Raw genomic sequence first — 19,597 nt, 5'->3', positions numbered from 1 at the left:
CCGCCGAAGTGCCGCCGATCGCGGTTTTATCTTTTTTTTTTTTTTTTTTTTTTTTTTCCCCCTCCTCGCTTCACCACTTGGGGTGGCAAAAAAGCTGGAGCTGGCCCTGGCTGCCATGGCAACGCTTTAAGGAGGGTCCTTTGACGTCAGCTGTGTACGGGCCCATACCAGCAGCTACTTCTTACTGGTACGCCGTACTGGCCCACTTTCACTTCTGGAAAGAAATAGCAATAGTGCCATGCAAAGCCCCTCCTGCAATATTACACTGAAGATTGAACAGCTGGACTAGTTGAGTAGTCCACCATTCAGGGTCTTAAGGCAGCCTAACGTAGATGACATAAATTCCCTTCTTTCTTCAGTGCAATGGCCAATCTGTCTGGGGCTATGATGGGCTAATAGCCTCTGAGTGCTCCCCTTGAGATTGTAGGTTGCACCCTGAGCTTCCTAGTGGCTAGCAATGTCATTAACAGTATGGACAATACCTCGTCATGGGAGTACAGGCTCTTAGGGTTTTGCTCTTGATCTTCCAATAATCCTCTGTGTCAGCAGTGCTTAATTTGTGCCAGGGCTGAGCCCCAGGACCTCTACACTTGGCAGTTCATAGCCCTGACACTTCTGGGCTTGTTGCATACATTATGAAAGTAAAAAAAATGCTTGAGCCCTGGCTCCTAATTACTTGAGCCCCAGCACCTCTTTCATTACAAATTAATCACTGTGTGTTGGGCAGTGTTTTCCAATGCGTGGGAGCATTCCCTGGTCGGAGGAGAGACTCCAAGGATAGGACGGGCAGCAGGGTTGCAGCATGGTCATGATTGGTTTCATTTTCCTAATGGGCGACAGTGTTCAAAAGTTTCAGAAACAGAGGTGTAGGGGACAAGAAGTGAAGTGATCTGGTACTGATGGCAAGTTAGACAATCGAGAGTGTTATGATGGTTGGGGAGAACTGGGAGAGGCCAGTGTCTGGACTGTATTCAGGGCTGGGTGGTTGGTGGAATGGGTGTTCTGGTCACAAAATAAACTATATGTATGATAGCATGAGAGGGATTACAGATAATTGGATGATTGCATTTCTCATACTGTCAAGCATTTTCTCATGGGTGCAATTAATCTCTCTTTATATATCAAGACATGACATAGAGTAAGTGACATATAAGGAGTTGTTTTCCTGAATCCCTTTTGGCAGGGTTCAAGTATTGGACATCAGATGGACCTTGTTTCAGAGTTGTGGCTAGATTATTTTTCTGTTCCATCAGATCCTACATGTAGATGCAAACAGTAGCTTTCTGCTTCCCCGTGAACCCCAGAGGACAATGGTAAGGTAAAAGATGGTGTGCTTGCTCTATGATAAGGGCCATTGATTTAATCTCATTTGAAGGTTGAAGCTTGAATGTTCTGCATGTAGTTGGCTACTCTGTGCTTATGTGTTACATGGGAGGAGAGAGACAAAAAGAAAGGAAAATAGGTGAGGAAAGGCGCAGGCGGTCTATCAGCTAACAGTAGGGCCAAGGACACTGGGATCTGCAGAAAAGCCTGGACCTCCAATTTAATTGGAGTTCTTTCATTATCATTCATCTTCAGACTATATAGTGAGTGAGTATATTGTGTGCCTGAGCTGGTACACTTCAGTGACAATTTTGTAAAGTTGAAATAATATTATGAAAGCAGGAAATGGGCTAGGAAAGAGGTGGGAACCAGTGCAGGAGGCAAAGGGCCTCCACATAAGAGATACTGGTCTCCAATATCCAGCCACTTGGGAGGGGCAAGTAGGCCTTTCTATGGAAGACTTAATAGGAAACTGCATTAATGTGCACTTGGTTATCACTTACGAGTGAGTTTTGCCTGTGAAGGGGATGATAATGCTGCAAATATGCAAAATTTAAAATACTCCATTATCTAGACACTTCTGTCTTACAGTAGTCCAGGAAAGTATTTTTTTTTTCTTTTAAAAGAAGAAATGTAATTAAAATCCATAAACCAGTGATAGAAAATTCAGAAGTAAAATTGACATCACTGATATTGAAAAAGTTGTATTTTTGTTTTAAAAATGGCATGAGTTATGAGTGAAAAGTCAGTCACACTTTCCTGTTTTTTGTTGGTTTGTGTCACAATTTGTATATTATTCAAGTGTATTTTTTTTTCATTTATCTGAAAGCCATATCACTTCTGTTTGTGCAGGGACAACAAAAGCACTGTGTTTAATTTAGTTGTCATTCGAGGCAGATCTAAAAATTTTATATTAAATAACATAACGTTATTTGCCGTATGTCAGTTCAATATCATATAGAAGTAGCTTTCTCTGAAATTGTGTTTTCTATCTAGCCAATAAAAAAAATTCAATTTCCATAAGCAGACATTTTATCGGACTTAAAGTATTTGAAAGTTTGAGTGTAAAACAAGAAAATGAATATCTAAATCAGAGCCTGTTGAGAACCTTTGTTTTCAGTCTAATGAATTTGAAAATTCAGGTAGGTAGATTATTTAATCTTATTGCTAAAAGGTGTATTTTAATGAGATAGTAATATAAAGAAGTTTATTCACTTGTTAAAATATTATTTTTAGTTAATCTTGTTGCTTGTTTGTTCACAGAAAGGTACATATCAATAGCTTAACAAAAGAAAAGCATTCACGCTTTATTACTTTTGTCATGACTCATAGATGAATATTTGAACATTTTTATCTATTGCGTACCAGTAGGCTACTTGACCCACACATTCATAGATTCATAGATTCTAGGACTGGAAGGGACCTCGAGAGGTCATCGAGTCCAGTTCCCTGCCCGCATGGCAGGACCAAATACTGTCTAGACCATCACTGATAGACATTTATCTATCCTACTCTTAAATATCTCCAGAGATGGAGATTCCACAACCTCCCTAGGCAATTTATTCCAGTGTTTAACCACCCTGACAGTTAGGAACTTTTTCCTAATGTCCAACGTAAACCTTCCTTGGTTTAAACGACATAAAATATCACACAGAATGAGTGGATATGAGAAAAGCATATTTATTTTCACAGCTTGGAAAAGAAATGAAGAGCACTGTTTTATTAATGACATTTAGTCATTTTAAGAACTGCTTGGCAGAAAATTTCATTCCACTGATCACCACCACTTCAAGCCATTACAATTTGAGAATGGATTGCTGGTGGCAAATGCTCATAACCCACCAATAAATGTCCAGAGAAGAGTTCCTCCTTCTTGAATATAAATCTTCTTTTCCCACCTGCAGTACCATTTTCAGTTTTACAAATTAGTACACCTACATAGAACATCTAAGGTTTTTCATTGTTGACTCCTTCCTTCTCTCCCATAGAACCCGAAACCCCAAGAGCAGCCTTTGGGCACGGTGGTTCTTGTTCTGTGCTGCCCCCCAATGGAAACCTGAAAGTGGATCATCTGTTATTCCTGCATGGACTTAAACATTTATTAGAGACTGGTGTTCTATAGATTTCTATTACTCCTCCCTCTTCCTGCATTAAAGATAAAGGGGGGGAGGACATTCTGGCAGCCCTTTCTCTGAGGGGGAAAAAGAACCCTTCCATTGCTGTCAGTGGACATGCAGGCTTCCGAGTTTGACCCCGGAGAGGTAAAGGGCAGCTACTTGTCTTCTCCATAGATAATATATAATTCTGTCCTTGTATTTATATCACCACTTCACTGAAGTTGTGAATTGAAAAAACACTGGATGTCTGCCAACAAATTTATGGCCAGCTTTTTAGTCTTTCTCCCCCAGACAGTGAACACTACTTTTTCTACTGTCAGTAATGATTTGAAATGTATTCATTTAATATTAGTGGAGTGTGGCGCCGTCCCTTAATAGTTGCCTTTGCATTACTTTTAGCATTCCTGCTGTTTTCAGAGGACACTGTATCCTCTTAATGTCAGTGATGGCAAAATAAACCAACATCCACAAAAATAAACTTGGCTGAAACTGCAGTCTCCTAAAAAGAGGTCCCTGAAAAACATACGTTTGTACAGGAATTACTTCTGAAACAGTGTTCACAGAAGGGTCCTGTGAAACAATATGTCAGTCTTCTCTAGAAATGTTGTAGTATTATTTAATATTTATAATGGATTTCTGCTTCTATATTAAATTCTGTTTATTTCACACCAACTCCCAACCTTTCTGTGTCTCATTCACCTGTTTTCTCCTGCCTGACACCTGCATTGCAAACTCTGTCTTCCATGTTGCTTGTGTATACAGTACCTAGCGAGGTGGACAATCAATCCTTGACTGAGTTCCAGGCCCTACTCTAATAGAAACATTAATGATAATATTATTAACATAGCATCCAGAGGCCCCAATAGAGATTGTAACCACATTGTATTCAGCACTGTAGCTAAACACAAATACTGAGTCACTCCCTTGAATAGACTAGTTTTACAGGATTATTATTCTTAGAAGATAAGTATATACTTTATGTACATATTTCCAGACAAAAACTATGTTAAATGGAGTTAGTTAATAAAAATATATTTTATATTATCCACACAAAATTTAACATGTAGGATAATATACATTGCAGGGATGTTGTAGTTACCCCAAAACTAAGCATTGTAAACCTAGGAAATTCAGAGTTAAGGTTAAACTTAAAAGAAATCCAAATATGTTAAAGTATGGAAATGCACAGTTAGGGTGCACATACAACCATATCTCTGCCCAGTTGTGACACAATGCAATAGCTACAGGATTATGATTAGGGCAGTTTAGTGTTTGTGGACTGAGATTAGAATAAATTATTTTTGTTAAAGCTGCATTTGATTCTTTTCCACCTCAGCTCACGAGTAGGTAAAAATACTCCAAAATAATGAGATCCCAGGAATATTGGAAACATTGTATTTTTCATAACTGAAGGTTTATTTGTCAGCAGAGGCTGGTGTCTAAAAATCTTTTCTTTCAGAGAAACTCATGAGGAGCTGTCTTCTTTTAAATGTCTGCAACTTCCCATTGTTCTCACTGGGTACACTCTTTCAAAATGGTCATTGCCTCCCATTACTTACAATGAGAATGAAGCCAGTAGCCACGTTTAAGAGCAGTCATACTACAAATACTAAAAAATAATAAGCAATCAGTGGTCTCAATCCCATTGAAATCAACGGGAGGCGACACCCTTTCGAAAGAGGGCAGTTCCATTTGGAATTCTCTATAATATAACCTTATACTTGTTGAAGGAGAAATTTTTAGCTATGAAGAAACATGGAAAAAATTGCGATTAGCCATTGTTTTCAAATATAGGCAATACATGAAATTTCAGTAATTTTTAGTTTTAAGGAAAACTGAAGCATTTATGTTTCATTGTTAAGAAAGTTCAGGACAAAAAAATATTCTGATGTACCTAATTCCTTAAAAGATCCATTTTAAAAATGAATTTTAACTCATAGACCAATTAACCAACTTACTTGTAAAATTCATTTGGCACTTGAATAAGTGCTGTAATTTTTTTTTTTGGGGGGGGGGACATATACTCTGTATTCATATGTAAGAAAGTGGGTGTACTCCTACTTTTATGTGCAAAACATGATTCATCTTTAACTATGGGGCTGTGAGCAGTGCTTCCCTTAATATATTTTAGAATTTTTAAAAAATGATTATCAAAAGAGGAAGTGCCTTTGTTTCTATGAGTAAATAAATAAAATAAATTGCTATAGGAAAAGAACTTCTTCTTCGAGTGCTTGCTCATATCCATTCCATTAGGGTGTGTGCGCGCCGCGTGCACGATCGTCGGAAGATTTTCTACCCTAGCAACACCGGCGGGTCGGCTGTGGAGCCCCCTAGAGTGGCGCCTTCATGGCGCTGAATATATACCCCAGCCGACCCGGCGCCCCCTCAGTTCCTTCTTACCGCCCCTGACGGTCGTTGGAACTGTGGAGCGCTGCTTAGCTGTTCTCCACTCTCCCTAGCTTAGTTTGTTGTATCACAGTGATAGTTATAGTTATAGTTCTAGTGTTTATAGTTAAATAGTTAAATAGTTTAAAAGTTGTTTTAGTTGTTCTAAGTAGTTCAGGGGATTAAGGGGGTCGTCTCCCCCTTTCTCCCCCGGCCGCGGGGCCGGGCTCATGCCCAACGCTCCCGGCTTCAAGCAGTGCGCCTCCTGCGCTAAGCCTATGCCCACGAGCGACCCGCACGACTCCTGTCTGAAGTGCCTGGGAGAGTCCCATCAAACAGATAAGTGCAAGATCTGTAAGGCCTTCAGACCAAGGACCAAGAAGGAGCGGGACTTTCGGCTCCGGCAACTCCTGATGGAGGCGGCACTTAGTCCGGACGCTCCATCTACAAGTCAGGCCCCGGCACCTAGCACCTCGGTGCGCAGTGCCCCGGCGGCACCGGCTATGACGACCACGCGAGTGGCGTCAGACAAGCCTCCCCGGCACCGGACCTCGTCGGCACCGCAAGCAGTGCCTCGGCGCCGGTCATTATCCCCGGGGCATAAAAAAGCCCATAAGATGGGGACATCCGTGCCGAAGACGCCGGCTCCCCCAGTGCCGGAGGTAGAGCCGCGTCCACCGATGGAGCACCGGAAACAGGTGCCTCCAGCACCGTCGACTCCGGCGCCGAGGCTGTTGAGTCCGGTGCAGATAGCGTCTCCACCGAGACCGGCGGTGATACAGTGCCTCCCGTCGACTCCAGAGACCTTCGCGGCGGCGAGAGACTTAATAGCTCTCACGGAGCCGGCACCGCCTCAACCACCGGCACCGACTGCACCGTTGACTCGCCCGGTCCAGTCGAGGGGGAAACCTGCCTTGATGCGCCCTCCATCGCAAGGGCTGGAACCTCGGCACCGATCCAGGTCCCGAAGCAGGTCCCCACGCCGCTCGCAGTCCCGGCACCGAATATCGCCTCGGCACCGGTCGTACTCGCGGCCAAGATCTTCTTCGCGGCACCGCTCTACGTCTCGGCACCGATATGATCGTCGGCACCGATCAACGTCGAGACGTAGTTCCCGGCACCGCTACGGTCGACGCTCGACGTCGAGAGGCCGCTCCCGGCACCGGGCATACTCCAGGTCCTCGTCGAGGTCCAGATCCGGCTCCCGGCACCGACGAGGTCATCGGCACCGATCGCGGTCCCGGCACCGTTCGCCGGCACCGCGCAGAGATAGATCATCTCCGGACCGGTACCGTGCGGCACCACAGCACACGGGGATCGTTTCATCTCTCTCGGCACCGCCATGGCCGTCAAGATCGGTGTCTCGCTCCTCGGAGGACCTGTCGAGATCGGCATACCCCCCTCAAGGGCAAGCCGAGGAACGGAACTTGGGCCATTGGCAGGAGTTGGCAGAGGACCACTACCATGGACCATCTCACTGGTCATTTTGGACCCCGTGGGCGTACCACCAGGAGCAAGGGGCTCCAATACCATCGACCTCTCGCTCGGGTCACTCGGTTAGAAGGGCCCCAGAATCCACCATCTCTCGACCTCCGCCAGGGGGCATGGAGGCTTCCGTGTCCACGCCACCTGACACCATAGACCCGAGTACAGGTGATGCTCCGGCCCAAGAGCAGGGGGATCAGGACCCCCCCTTGGATCCAGTACCACCGGAGGCGTCTTCCTCCTCCTCTCCGGATGAGGCAGTGGCGGGCACTTCATGTACGGGTCCCCCTCCGATAGATCTTCGGGCTCACCAGGATCTCCTGCGTAGGATGGCCCGTAATATGGACCTGCAGGCGGAGGAGATAGTGGAAGTACAGGACCCTATCGTGAACATCCTCGGAGCGGATGCCCCATCGAGGGTGGCGCTACCCCTGATCCGCACGATACAAAACAATGCGGATACGATATGGCAAACTCCTGCCTCTATCCCACCCACAGCGAGAGGGGTGGAAAGGAAGTACTTTGTCCCGTCTAAGGACTACGGGTACTTGTATACCCACCCCCAACCGTGTTCACTGGTGGTGGCATCAGTGAACGCACGAGAGCGCCACGGCCAGCAGGCTGCAGCGCCTAAATCAAAAGAGGCTAAGCGGCTCGATTTGTTTGGCCGTAAGGTTTACTCAGCCGGAGGGCTGCAACTTAGAGCGGCGAACCAACAGGCGCTATTGAGCCGTTACAATTTTAACTCCTGGAACTCTATGGGGAAGTTTAAGGAGTTGATTCCCCAAGAGTCCAGGGAAGAGTTTGGAGCCATGGTAGAGGAGGGTAAGAAGGTGGCTCGGACCTCCTTGCAGGCCTCCTTGGACATAGCAGACTCAGCTGCGAGGACCCTGGCTTCGGGTATCGCTATGCGGAGGATCTCCTGGCTTCAGGTTTCGGGTTTGCCTCCGGAGCTGCAGCAAACCCTACAGGATCTGCCCTTTGAGGGACATGGATTGTTCTCGGACAAGACGGACTCTCGTCTGCAGAGCCTCAAGGACTCGAGAACAATCATGCGCTCCCTGGGGATGCATGTTGTGGGCCCTCAGCGCAGACCATTTAGGCCGCAGCCTCAGCGCTTCTACCCCCCCCCGCCTCGTCAGAGACAGGACTCGACCCGGAGGCGAGGGCTAGGTGGTAGAAGAAGGTGGGCCGGCCCTCAACCCGGCCAGAACCAGGGGCCACCTAGACCACCTTCAGGCCCCAGGCAGAACTTTTGAAGGTGCGATCGAGGACGGCGCCCCAGTCATCCCCCAGGATCCAGCCCCCTCCTTTCGGGATCGTCTCTCCCACTTCCACCGTGCTTGGTCCCTTATAACTTCGGACCGTTGGGTCCTCCACACAGTGGAGAGGGGATACACTATCCAGTTTTCTTCTATTCCCCCCTCCCACCCCCCTTCCCCGTCCCTCTTCAGGGACCCTTCTCATGAGCAACTTCTTATACAGGAGGTTTCCACGCTCCTTGCTATGGGGGCCATAGAGGAGGTTCCAGTAGAGTTAAGGGGCAGGGGATTTTATTCCCGTTACTTCCTGATCCCCAAGTCCAAAGGAGGCCTGCGGCCCATCTTGGACTTGCGCGGACTCAACAAATTCGTAGTAAAGTTGAAGTTCCGCATGGTCCCTTTGGGGGCCATTATCCCCTCCCTCGATCCTGGAGACTGGTTCGCCGCCCTCGACATGAAAGACGCATACTTTCACATCTCAATTTACCCACCTCACAGACGCTTCCTGCGATTCGTGGTAAACATGGTGCACTACCAATTTGCAGTCCTTCCCTTCGGCCTATCCTCGGCCCCAAGAGTGTTCACGAAATGTATGGCTGTCGTGGCAGCGTACCTTCGTCGGCAAGGGATACAGGTGTTCCCGTACCTAGACGACTGGCTGGTACGCGGTCGCACCAAAGAGCAAGTTCAAGCTCATGTCCACAGAATAGTGCACACATTCAACGAGTTGGGCATCCTACTCAACAAGGACAAATCTACTCTAGAACCTACCCAGAGAATAGATTTCATCGGCGCAGTTCTAGACTCCAGACGTGCACAAGCCATCCTGCCAGACAACCGCTTTGGCACCATCACGAGCCTCATTCAAGGGCTCCAGGCCTTCCCAACTACCACGGTGAGGTCGTGCCTTACCCTGCTGGGTCACATGGCTTCCTGCACGTACGTAACCAGGCATGCCAGACTTCGGCTTCGCCCACTCCAGACCTGGGTGTCATCAATATACCGTCCACATCGGGACAGCCTGAACATGGTGGTCACGGTCCCGAACTCGGTCCTGACCTCCCTCACCTGGTGGCTAGATCACAATGTGGTCTGCGAGGGGATGCCTTTTCACACCCCACAACCCTCTCTGCACCTGGTCACAGACGCTTCATCTCTGGGTTGGGGCGCCCATCTCAACGGACACCATACCCAGGGCCTGTGGACTGCACCCCAGTTAGCCCTGCACATCAATGTTCGGGAGCTGATGGCGGTGCGCCTGGCGTGCCAGGCATTTCTCAATCAACTACGTGGCCGTTGTGTGTTAGTTCTCATCGACAACACCACGGCCATGTTTTACATCAACAAGCAAGGAGGAGCACGTTCGTCAGTTCTATGCCAAGAGGCCATTCGCCTGTGGGACTTCTGCATCGCCCACTCAATCCATCTCACGGCATCGTTCCTCCCTGGAGTCCAGAACACTCTAGCGGACCGACTCAGCAGGTCCTTCCAGACACACGAGTGGTCTATCCGTCCGGACATCATACATTCCATCTTCCGGAGGTGGGGGTTTCCCCAGATAGACCTGTTTGCATCCCGAGACAACAGGAAGTGCCACGTGTTCTGCTCCCTACAAGGTCGAGCTCCGGGCTCCCTCTCGGATGCGTTTCTCCTTCCCTGGAAAGACCACCTGTTTTATGCCTTCCCTCCGTTTCCTCTGGTCCACAAGGTACTGCTCAAATTGCGCAGAGACCAGGCACAGGTAATTCTGATCGCTCCAGCGTGGCCGAGACAACATTGGTACACCACACTGTTGGAACTCTCGGTTCAGACTCCGATCCCGCTTCCGTTATGTCCGGATCTCATCTCTCAGGACCACGGCCGGTTGCGTCACCCCGACCTGCAATCACTCCACCTCACGGCGTGGCTGCTCCATGGTTCACCCAGGCAGAGCAGCAATGCTCGCTCTCTGTCCAACAGATTCTGCTGAGCAGTAGGAAGCCCTCAACACGCACCACGTACCTGGCCAAGTGGAAGCAGTTCTCCTGTTGGTGCGAACAACGAGCCACGTCCCCGTTGCAGGCACCCATTCCCCTCATTTTGGAATATCTCCTCTCCCTAAAACAGCAGGGGTTGGCGATATCTTCAATTAGAGTTCACCTGGCCGCTATATCGGCCTTTCACCCAGGGGAACTCGCGTCCTCGGTATTCTCTAACCCGTTGGTCGTTAGATTCCTCAAGGGCTTAGACCGGATGTACCCACAACAACGTCAGCCCGTCCCGACGTGGGACCTCAACCTGGTTCTCTCCAAGCTCACAGGTCCTCCATTCGAGCCACTGGCCACCTGTTCACTTCTGTACCTATCCTGGAAGACAGCCTTCCTCGTAGCCATCACCTCAGCAAGGCGTGTTTCTGAACTCAGGGCGCTTACATCTGAGCCCCCTTACACAGTTTTTCACAAGGATAAAGTGCAGCTTCGTCCACATCCTGCCTTTCTCCCTAAGGTGGTTTCTCCTTTTCATATCAACCAGGATATATTTCTCCCGGTCTTTCATCCTAAACCACATGCCACTCGCCAGGATCAACGTTTGCATTCCCTGGACGTACGTAGGGCCCTGGCCTTCTATATTGACCGCACAAAGCACTTTAGAAAGACGACGCAACTCTTCGTTGCAGTGGCCGACCGAATGAAAGGCTCACCGGTCTCCTCACAACGCCTATCCTCCTGGATTACGTCTTGCATCCGGACTTGCTATGACCTGGCAGGTGTCTCAGCACCGCACCTCACCGCTCACTCCACGAGGGCCCAAGCTTCCTCGACTGCTTTCCTGGCACATGTTCCGATCCAGGACATTTGTAGAGCGGCGGTTTGGTCATCAGTCCACACATTTGCAGCTCACTATGCACTAGTGCAGCAGTCCAGAGACGATGCTGCTTTCGGATCAGCGGTTTTGCACACAGCAATGTCTCACTCCGACCCCACCACCTAAGTTGGGCTTGGGAGTCACCTAATGGAATGGATATGAGCAAGCACTCGAAGAAGAAAAGACGGTTACTCACCGTTGTAACTGTTGTTCTTTGAGATGTGTTGCTCATATCCATTCCAAACCCGCCCCCCGTCCCCACTGTCGGAGTAGCCGGCAAGAAGGAACTGAGGGGGCGCCGGGTCGGCTGGGGTATATATTCAGCGCCATGAAGGCGCCACTCTAGGGGGCTCCACAGCCGACCCGCCGGTGTTGCTAGGGTAGAAAATCTTCCGACGATCGTGCACGCGGCGCGCACACACCCTAATGGAATGGATATGAGCAACACATCTCGAAGAACAACAGTTACAACGGTGAGTAACCGTCTTTTCTGATCCATGCACATTTCATCCCACTGACTATTTACCCCATTCAGTTCCACAGCACAGTGAGGGTTCTGTTGAAAAGTTAATGAAGCGTTCTCACACCATGTTACCATTTAAACAGTTTCCCCTTTGAGTTGGCTTTGGAGATGTCTGATGTTACTTACTCTTTTCTATCTCCCCACATATAGATCCCTGACACTTTGGAGTCCAGGGTTGTGGGAGGTTCATGCCTTGAGGGACAGTAACCACATCCACAGTTTTAAACTTATTTGATCTTGACCTCAAGACATAAAGTTTCCCTTTTTCCCCTTGAGAAGGAGCTTGTAGTTAGCATGAAAAATTAAATTAATTTAAATCCCTTGGAATCCTCATTACTGTTTTTCCACTTGTATTATTATTCAACATAATAATAAATGAGAGGATTAAGCAGCTGTTTTTTAGTAGGTGCACTATTGTCAGTCTCACAGAAGTAAATTCTCTAAATTGAACCTATATCCCATATGTCTATAACACTTGTATAGTGTACTGACTTTTTTTCTTTTACATGAGCTATTTATTTTAGTCTCCTATCATCCTCTCATTATTAGCAAGAGATTGTAAAACTTACTGTGTAGGGATTTGTGCTGTATTCATTCTCCATTCTTTCTCTCCCTCCACCCCCCATGCTTACATTTTTAAAGCCTTATCTTATTAAAATAAACCCACTGTTGCCTCTATGTCTATGGAAAACTACTACCAAAAATAGTTTCTCAAATAACAAACTGACAGAAGTCAGCCCACATTAAACAAACTACAAAGGCAACTTCAGGTAGGGGAAAGCCTGCATAAATAGATTAACTTTGCTGTGTGCCCTGAAGGTCAACAAACTCAGGCCAAGTTGACATCAGTGAGAAGTAATTCAGAGTCAAGGGCTCTCCCTGCTTGAGGACACCATGACTGTCAACCCCTTTTTGTCCAGAACCGAAACCTAAGGACCATATGGCAAATATGTCCCAGTGAATCTAAACTTGATTAGCATGTGTGTCTGCTGGCATTTTGTTTGTAATATTTTGAGTTCTCAGGAGCCCAACCCCAGCTCTTTAGCAAGTCATGACTATCTCTAGCAGTACTCTCCTACTGCTTTTGACTCCTAGTCCTTGCACACTCTGAGTTCTCAACACTTTTTCTCTCCCCACAGCTGGAAGTAGTTATTATAATTAAACCTCCCTGGCACCTTCAGCTGGGGTCACTAATTATCAGTGGGTTGCAGGCAAGACTGATCCCAGCTGCCTTTGCCAGCCTGTGACAAGGAGACTTCAATGGAACAGGCTGTAGACTCCTGTGAGGGGTTTCTGCAGATTTCTCAGGTGAACCGTTTTAGTGATGCAAGCCAGGACTAAAGTCAGACAAATGGGAAGCCCACTTAGCCTGTTAATTCATTTGAAATCATTTATGAATTGACAGTTTTTATCTGAGACAGTTATCAGTAAATTCAGATTGATATTTCATGCTTCTAAATTGAGTTCTAGCAATGCTTCTGAACACTATTGGCAGTGTTTGGAAACATAATTGTATTATTTCCAGTAACATTATATTGATGTTCTGGTACGTATGGGGATTCATCACAATATAAAATGTTGTTTCTTTCCATGTTACCAAATTTTCTCGTTTATTTCCAGAACTATTTGATGAGTTAGTAAGGTGTCTAGATATGTCATTTAATTGTCAAAGAAGAAAGAATATGCAGTAGATGGAAAGTGTTTTGATATTATAAAGTGAAGAAAATATTACCATAGTTGCTAAACAGTATGTGTAACAGGATACAGGGGCACTACCTGCTTCTTGTTTAACAAGGGTTTCAGCCTTAGTTTAGGTTCCTCCCTTGCACAGATGCTCATGAGAAGGACTATAATACAGCTGTTTGGTTGAGTGAACAGGAAGAATGCCTTTAGGAAGTTAGGCTCCAAATTCAAGTTTCATAGATTCTAGGACTGGAATGGATCTCGAGAGGTCATCAAGTCCAGTCCCCTGCCCTCGTGGCAGGACCAAATATTGCCTAGACCATCCCTGACAGACATTTATCTAACCAACTCTTAAATATCTCCAGAGTTGGCGATTCCACAACCTCCCTAGGCAATTTATTCCAGTGTTTAACCACCCTGACAGTTAGGAACTTTTTCCTAATGTCCAACTTATACCTCCCTTGCTGCAGTTTAAGCCCATTGCTTCTTGTTTTATCCTTAGAGGCTAAGGTGAACAAGTTTTCTCCCTCCTCCTTATGACAACCTTTTAGATACCTGAAAACTGCTATCATGTCCCCTCTCGGTCTTCTCTTTTCCAAACTAAACAAACCCAATTCTTTCAGCCTTCCTTCATAGGTCATGTTCTTAAGACCTTTAATCATTCTTGTTGCTCTTCTCTGGACCCTCTCCAATTTCTCCACATCTTTCTTGAAATGCGGTGCCCAGAACTGGACACAATACTCCAGTTGAGGCCTAACCAGCGCAGAGTAGAGCGGAAGAACTAGGGACTAGGTTGAACTGCAAACTGGGGAGTTTTGTTTCCTTTTCACCTTATATTAATGTTTTGCTTTTGTTTTATAAATATTATCCCTTGAAGCAACTTTGCTGGCTTCAAAACCACTCTTCCAGCATACACAGTAGTTAAGGAAAGATAAACTAATCCAAGATTACTTTTATTATGTGAATGGGACAGGCTAGCTCTAGATATACATGGAACTTCATTTTTTAGTGTGTCTCCCTGCTAAGTTCTAATAAAAAAAAAATCCATCACATACAATAACTCCAAAGACATGACATACATCCCCTCATGGCAGTGCACATCCCTTCTTCGCACCCACACAAATCAACAGAAATCTCCCAGCACAATGCCCCCCATAGACACAACCAGCACCCACAATAACTCCAGACATCACTCTGAAGGCTAGAATGTCTGAGTCAGTGTAAAGCAATTAAAACAGCTACGAACATGGTTGAGAATTCTTTTTGTTTAGAATATCACCAAGTTTGATCATCACTGGGATTCAAAGTCTATTACTATCCAAGTTTTAAGTGCTCGGCTATTTTTGGCTTTTTTACACACACAACTTTACAAATTAAACCCATGTGACAGCATGGGTTTACAGCTACTACTTCATTTAATACTTTCACTGGAAACAGGAGTCCGCATTCCACTGGTAGATATTGTTATTTTGTACACTAATGTAAAAATGTGTGATGTCACACAACTCTAGTTGTATTACGTTCAATTACTGTTAATTTCATACCATAAAGGAATGCAGAAATTACAATATCTTTCTGGAGAGAGAGTAGCAGGATGGGAAGGATAAATGGGCAAAAGACTAGGGGCCTGATTTCCACATGTGCTGAGCACCCACTTTTTCAACAGAAAACAATGGGAGCTACAGGTGGTTGACACCTCTGAAAAACAGTCTCGATGCAATTTGTGTATTTACAAATTACTTGCTTATTGCTCTTCCATAAACGTGACTTATCAGTGAATAAACTCATAATGCAACATTAGTCTGCATATAAAGTCACAATTTAAAACAAAGTTATTATTTACTAATAGAAACAAATTTTCTAAATAAAGCTTTTCTGCAAGCAGTTCTCTTTAAATTTTCATAAATCAAGAAAGATTTTTACTTTAGTATCTTAGCTATCGGGACACTGGTGATTTAGAAAAAGTTTTAAAATCATTTCAAAATATGCTTCAATCTGCCATATTATGTTGCTAAAATAAATGGATTTAATGTGTTTAAGCAAATAAAGAAGTTACTTTATGTAAACAATGTACAATTGCTGTCCCTTCCAACATGGCTATGAGACAAATTTTAAACTTTTAAGAAGTGTTGGTTGTAAGTGTATTTTTGATGGAAGAGTGTTTCTTATGCCACTCTAGCAACCTCTTAATTGTATCGATTTGGCTACCACCTCTTTGAGAGGTAGATTAACCACATCAAAACAAAAATTTCTTCCATGTGGCACAGCGGTGGCTGTATTGTAGACAACAACTTGGTTAAGGCAAACAGATTTACCTCTGGCAAGAATATGAAGCCAGAATAGATTTTAAACACTTACAGTTGAAAGTCGTTGAGTTCCACAGAACCAGGATTTCAGCTGATACTTTCTGGCTTTTGTGGGATTATGTCAAGTGCTTAATGTTACTTTAATATAGTTGTGGTTTAATATGAAGAAATAATGACAGAAAACTAAGCAATGTCCTCATTTTAACTATAGATAATAAAACAAAATGATTAAAATAGACTTTAATAGACACAATATTATGCTTTTTTCAGTGTTGTTGTAGTCATGTTGATCCCAGGATATTAGAGAGACAAGGTGGATGAGGTAATATCTTTTATTGGACCAACTTCTGTTGGTTCAGGTGACCAGAAGAAGAGTTCTGTGTAGCTCAAAAGCTTGTGTCTGTTGCCAACAGAAGTTGGTCCAATAAAAACTGTTACCTCACCCACCTTGTCTCTCTAAATTATGTTGACAGATTCTTGTGAATTTTTTTAACCTTTTTTTTCTAGTGATAGGAGTTGCCTTTTCTGTTAGCCATTTATTTCATTTCCTTTTGCTTTTCCTGGAAAAAGTGGCTCAAATACCTCCATTCACAGTTAATCATTTTTATTCACTCAAAGTTAATTGTCTTAATCTTATAACTGATTTCTAAATCTGTATGAATGCTTCTGCAGTTTATATAATTTAATTGTATTATTTTTTCTACTGATAAAGGATTTTTTTGTTCAGGAGGTTTGGAAAGATAATTGTGGTTCTTCTTTGAGTGATTGTATATGTCCATTACACTAAGGGTGTGTGTGTCTTGTGCACTAGTGGCCAGGGAGTTTTCCCTAGCCATATCATACCAATAGCCGGAAATCCTCTGATGTTGCAAGCCCATTGAGATCACAGTCCCAATCTCTGCCTCCGCCACCACCTGGTACTGCTCCACCCAGGCCTTTGGAGTACTCATACTCGGAATCTAAAGTGAGTTTACATGTCCCCTTCTTAAGGGAATCCAGGATATCCTCCAGTGATTGTTCCCGGTTTTGTAAGAGTCATCCTGACAAGAGTATGTGGAAGGAATGGAGTGCCCGGTTTAGGCACAGTTGGTCTACAGTACCATACCAGCCCTATCATTGGCCCTACTATGTACTTTGGGGGATGCTTCTGGCGTCTAGATCTTCAACTGCACTACAGAAATTGATCCCTGAGAAGGGGCGTCTCCCCAACCGGTACCAATAGACTGTCCAAGTCAGGCAATTGCTACGTTACAGAAATGTAACCCTGAGGTGTGAACTTTCTTCACTGTGTTACGACAGGGACGTGGGTGGTCTGACCTAGTTTTTGGAGTGGGAGTCAGGCTTGGTCAGATACCAGGAGATTAGAGTCTGAGATATGCCAGAAAGCAGACTGAGAGTCAGTTATCAGTGTAGTGAAGGGCAGGATACCAGGAGATCAGAGTCAGGTAGTAGGAGTTGATAGCACACAGGAAGCAGTCCAAAGCAGGGGAAACCTAGTTGCATAGATAGTTTCCTGATCTTGGTTTAAATAAAAGCAGGAAACTAGTCAATGTTACACCAGTTAGATTCTAGGGCTGGAGTCCTCTAATTCTGGTATCTGCTAGCAGATCACTAGGTGGTGGGTTGGAACTCCTGATGGCCAGACTCTTTGGTAGTACTGACAGGGCCTGGGACAGAGCCCAGTGAAGTGAAACAGCCCTACCAACTCGCACCCTGCATTTCAAAGGTCTTAATCCCCGACGAGGCAACGCTCCCCGACGACCATCACAGGGGCCCATCTCATGTATTAAGATAAGTGGTGCAGACTTATCCACTTCTTCAAAAGTTTTATATCAGCCATAAATAGACATGGATTAGGATGGACAGATGTTTCATTCTATAGGACAGATTATGCTCAAAACCTATCCATTTATATTCGAAGTACTCTTTGCACGATTGGCAGAGTGATTATAATGATGAGCACTATCTTACATAATTTATATATCAGTAAACTAACCCATAAGAGAACAATACGCTATACTCTGGCACTTCAGTTCAAGCCCAGTATTAAAAATCAGCATGAAATAAAATATGCTGTATATTATTTTAGCTTCCATTTTTTGCTTTTCAGTAACCTAGGAATTAAGTTTTTTTTTTTTTTTTTTAACAGCCCATCTCAGTTGTTCTGGTTCCTATCTTGGAAGGCTGTTGCTACACCCTAATGTATGGTTGAATGGGTATATTTTTTTGAAGGATCCTCATAACTTTTCAATCAGGATTCATGATGGGAAGGGACCAAAAGCAGGAAATAAAATTTCTAATCAAACCAAGAGGTTATTTGTAAGTTAGGGAACTAGAGGTGGAAGCCCTTGACTCTGGGCTGTGTTTTCCCCTGTTCATTCATCAAAACCAGTTTGTTGACATTCAGAGTGTAGTGTAAAGCCTATTTATTTACACAGGGTTTCACCTGATTTCCTTGGAGAAGAGCTTTGACAGGGTTTCCTTGAAAGAAAAAGTTGAGTGTATTGTGGTTGGAGAGACTTTTCTTAGTTTTTGCCATTATGTTAATTTAGTTTTAAATTGTTATTTTGTATATGTATATGCACTTAGAAGGTTTTGATAGTTGCACTTTATAAATTTAAAAATAAATGCATCTTTGTTAAACTCCTTCAGCGTAACCCTGAAAGAAGGCAATTAGCTATTTGTAGAAGGTTTGAAGGAGGGCAATTGTAGCATTTTAATATTTTTAAGATGTAAATTGTAGCGGGGGTGAAAAACAAACTGGGACTGTGAACTAAAAGTCTCCTAGCAATTTTTAATAACAGCAATGCCGCCCCCTCCCCCCCAACAAAACTGAGCAGCAGCAAGTTTCAGAGCCCAGGTCAACTGACTCAGTCTTGTGAGGCTTGCACTGCGGGGCTAAAAAGTAACAGAGAAGACATTCAGACTCAGGCTGGAGCCCAGGCTCTGAAACCCAGCAATATGGGGGAGAGTCTCGGAGCCTGGGCTCCGGTCCAAGCCGAACGTCCACATAGCATGAGCCCAAGTCAGTTGATGTGGTCTCTGCTGCAGGTGTTTGTGTGTGTGTGTGTAGATGTACCCATTGAAGTATTGTTTTCTTTTTTTTTTAAATCGCCAATAACTTCAGAATATGAACTTTTATTTGTTCTCAAGTGGGTATTCAACATTTGAGGAAGATTGCTTGTGGGAGACATGTTCATTTTAAATTAAATGAAAGGATGCTGTGTAGAAAAAAATTTTAAGGTAAAGATTTATAGGTAACAGCACAGTTGAATAACTCAGTTGATGACAATGTGGGGGAGAAAGAGAGATTTGATTTTTAGTACTCAAGTAAATGAAACCTGAATTGCTGTATCAGAAAAGAGACAATAAGATGGAGCGTCATTAAAATTAAATCCAACTATGATTTGTACTTTAGGAATATTTTTTTAAATGCATATTTCATGGTATGTCTCAGAGATGATCATTAGGATTGGGCAGAGTGTTTAGTAAAAAATCCAAATATCACTACTCAATGTCATTTGGTAATTGAAGCCCAAAGTAATTTCTGGGTTTGAGTTTGAATTATTACAATTTGAACGTTCCCCTTCCTGATTTGGATCAATAACCTGATTTTGTTTTAAATTTGATTCTGTGGTTTTCCTATTCAGCCAAGACCTTGATCCTACA

The 19,597-nt window shown here is 44.5% G+C and overlaps 1 protein-coding gene across 8 annotated transcripts in view; it reads left to right on the top strand.

Annotated features, from left to right (window-relative positions):
• The window catches only part of ATRNL1 (attractin like 1), a 991,165-nt gene that overhangs the window by 300,914 nt on the left and 670,654 nt on the right, over window positions 1-19,597 (top strand). The gene's annotated exons all lie outside the window — the stretch shown is intronic.

The sequence above is a fragment of the Malaclemys terrapin genome, chromosome 7, assembly GCF_027887155.1.
Source record: "Malaclemys terrapin pileata isolate rMalTer1 chromosome 7, rMalTer1.hap1, whole genome shotgun sequence".
In the NCBI taxonomy this organism is placed as follows: domain Eukaryota; kingdom Metazoa; phylum Chordata; order Testudines; family Emydidae; genus Malaclemys; species Malaclemys terrapin.
The sequence above is the reverse complement of the archived record's forward strand: the minus strand, read 5'-3'. Positions and strand labels throughout refer to the sequence as shown.